The sequence below is a fragment of the Mus caroli genome, chromosome 14, assembly GCF_900094665.2.
Source record: "Mus caroli chromosome 14, CAROLI_EIJ_v1.1, whole genome shotgun sequence".
NCBI classification, from domain to species: Eukaryota; Metazoa; Chordata; class Mammalia; order Rodentia; family Muridae; genus Mus; species Mus caroli.
In genome coordinates, this window is record NC_034583.1 from 109845346 (window position 1) to 109849327 (window position 3982).

Genomic DNA, 3982 nt, shown 5'->3' on the forward strand with positions numbered 1-3982 from the left:
GAAGGAAGGAAGGAAGGAAGGAAGGAAGGAAAGAAAGAAAGAAAGAAAGAAAGAAAGAAAGAAAGAAAGAAAGAAAGAAAGAAAGAAAGAAAGAAAGAGGAAGGAAGAACAAAAGGAGGGAGAGAGGAAGGAAGGAAAGAAAGAGAGAAGGAAAGGGAAAGGTGGTACATATTGGGGCAGAATATGCTCAACGTACAATATATACTTGCATGAAAATTCGAGCATCCTGTACTATAAATATATACAATGTGTTTTATAAAGGGCGGGGCGGGGGGTTACTGCAGAGGTCTGAGAGCCCCAGTTGTCACTGCTTTAAATTCTACCTGGTATTTGTGTTTGTTCAGAGGCTGAAATAGGGTGACCAACTCATCTTTGTGGGCTCAGGCGTTCCCAGCACTCAGTGGTGCTCACACACACAAGTCCTGAGTATGCTGAGCACCAGGTAAAGCCAGTGCTGGTTCCTTACTGGATGCAAGCCCCCACCCCCAACTCCACTCTTGCCCCACAGCTTCTGATCCATGGAAGAGCACCCTACGGGCCCTTCCTTCTCTTCTCTCTGCCAGGGACAGACCTGGCAGTGATCTGAAGGCCCTCCTGCTGCCTTGCTCTTTCTCCTGTCCTTCACAGACATGTCCCCCAGTTAGTTGCCTAATCGACCAGTCCTGTGTGAGCATTTGGTTCTCAGAAGATCAGATCCATACATACAGAGACCCATTTGTCAGCCATTTTCTTTTTCAGTCTCCCTAACCAATTCTGTTGGGTCCAGTGTGAAAACCACTAATACATCTGCTGGCAATCTCGGGGAGAACAGCGTGCAAAACCATCCTTTGAGTACAACATAGGAAACGAGGCAGTGATCGAAGCTGGATGTCTTAGGAGCACCGAGAAAGATGGACTGAGCTGCCTCGGTGAAGGGAAGGGTGAGAGTCAGCAGGTGTGCCTCTAAGATTAGCAGAAGAGAATCCTTACTGTTCTCTTCCCTCAGGTCCTAGCACCATGATAAAGCCTTCATGTGCTTCAGACAAGAATTTTTAAATGAAGACGTGCTTTGCAGTGAGTTCTACTGAGATCAGCAGGGAGAGGAGTAGATTGTTCTAACACCCCAACAAAAGAAGCTAGGTCGTGTGTGTGTGTGTGTGTGTGTGTGTGTGTGTGTGTGCCTACATATATATATATACATATATATATGTAGGGCTTAGCCTGTCATGTTAGCAGCACACATATTGTAGAAATGTAGAGATTTTTGCATCACTGTCTCCAGTAATTTCTGGTTTTCCTTTTTAAAGATGCATCACTAATTATAGGATAGTTATCCCAGCTGGAAGTCTTTTCTCCTCACTGGATACAACCAATTCCCAGTAAGGTTAAAAAACAGATAAATGTTCTATGTGGCATTTCAAAAGCTAAATATTATACAAGGTCACTGTGAGTCACTTTTTTTTCCCTTAAATTAACACATTACTTTGATGTTCCAGGAAAAATAGTCTAATACCTACTTCCCTTTAATTTTGTTATGAAACAGTTCCACACCGAGCCCCATACTACACTGTGCCTCCAGTCTCCGAACTGGAAGATTCATACAGGCTCACGTTGAAGCTGTCAGAAATAGAGTTTTAAAAAGAAAGCACAAATTCAGGCAGATCAGGGTCCCACTGTAATGCACTCCTAATGATATTATGTTTAAATATAGTTCTTGGCAGTTCAATATATGAGACAGATTTGTTAGTACCACTGTAGTGGCCATTGTAGTCCAACATGAACTTTGTAGGGGGCCCACTGTAACCAATGGCCACTGCATGACAGTACAAGAATACCATGTCCAAGCTAGGGCTGATCCTTGGCTGTTCCTGCACACAAAGCTAGAGAGACATTTATCCATGGCTTGCTTCCCAGGGATCTCCTTGGCCCATCCTTCCATTTCCATCCCTCTCCTCCATTCAGTTCAGACTCAGAGTGTGCCTTGCCTAGGTCACTGTCTTCAGTTTCTCTTCCCAAGATTTCCACTATAATACCTTCAGGACAGCATCCAGACTGACAGACCTTGGCAGGAATGATCATCTGATGGCAAGACTTTTCATGCAAAGCGTCTCTGGCTTGGTGTTATTGCTAGTCAGGGTCCCCTGAGACCCTGCCTACTGTGACAGTCACTGCTTTCACACCTCCTGTCTTCCCTTGTCCAAGATTTTCTGTCTTGGGTGTTTCTGCGCTCCTTCTTCACGTGTTCAGTTACTTCCCACTCCTCCTTGGGTTAAACACAAGTTCTGAGAAGCAGGTCTCAGCCACACCTGCTTGGCTGCATCAGCCCCCTACTCTTCCCCTGCCGTAGCTTCTGCTACGTCTACATCTCCGTCTTCACCAGTAAAGCTGTGAGTCTTAATGAACAGTGACCAACTACTTTAATCCATGAATGTTGCTACAACAAAAAGATTGAGGTTGGGTTCACTATAAAGAACACAAATTCATACCCCATCGTTTCAGAAGCTAAGAAGTACAAGCTTAAGATGGTGGCAGACTCGGTGGTAGGCAAAGGCCCGCCGCACCACAGCCATCTTTCACTGCGGTTTCCTCAAAGAGAACAGAGAGACAGAAAGAGGTGAGGTCCCCTCTGGCTCCCACCCATGACAGTGACGCTCTCCTGACTTCACCACTTCATGAAGGTTCCCCTCTGACTACCACCACAGTGGGAATTCTGTTCCAACACGGGCCTGCAGGGGGCACTCTCGGGTCCCTTTGGTCTGAGTGGCTGAGTTCCACCCTAGCAGGTCTCCCACTGCCAACCTGACTGTCAACTCTGGATCACAAAGAAAAACAGTAAAGATTTTCAGTTCCGCCCTGGTGTCCATTTGATTCCTCTAAATTGTGTTTGTGTTAAAGGGTGGGTGTGTTCGTCATCTCTGTACAATAGCACAAGTTCCTTGGGGGAGGGGGTAATGTGCCCATGAAGGAGTCCATACTCTTATGCACACAGAACCCAGAGGACAAGGTTAGGTGTCCTTGTCTGTGGCTTTCTACCTTGAGATAAGATATCTACTCAACCTGGAGCCAGCAAGTCCCTGGGGCCCTATAGCAGTACCCAAATACTCAAATTGACCTCAATGACAGCATTCCTCACTACCTGCCCCAATGTTCTGGGTTCCCAAATGAAAGACACATACACAGAGCCTTTGTATTTTGATAAGTCCAAAACAGCTCAATGGCTGGGCCACTTCCTAAACTCCACATGGCTAATCCACCTCCCTCCGATATTCCTGAGTTAGTATTACTTACTAAACTCTATATTCCATCTTTGCTGCCCCAGACCCAGTCGGGCAGATCTCTTGAGGGCCGCTCTCCCCCAGCATCTACATGGTGGCTGTGCTCTCTATCCCACACCTTCTCTGGCATGGTGTCTCTCCTCTCCTCCCAGCATGGCAGGTTTCATTCTTCTCTCCTTTTCTCTTTGTCCCTAGCAGGAGAATCCTAAAAGTCCCACCTCTGTCTGCCCTGCCCTGCCCAGCCATTGGCTGTCAGCATCTTTATTTACCAAGCAGAACCAACTGGGTGCAGGGTCCCTGAGTGTCAGAGTGCAGACACTTGTGTTAGCAGTTTGGGGAACCCAAATTAACATAAGAATACAAGCAGCTACAGGGCCCTCCTGTCTCTGCCCCTTCAGTGCTGGATTTGCAGACCCCATTCAGCCAGGCCCAGCTGCTTTTGCATACAGGCTAGAGATCTAACCTCAGGATCTCCTCCTTCCCACAGAGCCATCTCCTCATCCCTGGAACACAACTTTGTAAAAGAAATGTGTAGCTCGGGCTGGTGAGATGGCTCAGTGGTTAAGAGCACTGACTACTTGGCTCACAACCATCCATAATGAGAAACAAATATAAATAGATAGATAGATAGATAGATAGATAGATAGATAGATAGATAGATAGATAGATTTGTGTGTGTGTGTGTGTATATATATATATATATATATATATATATATATATATATATA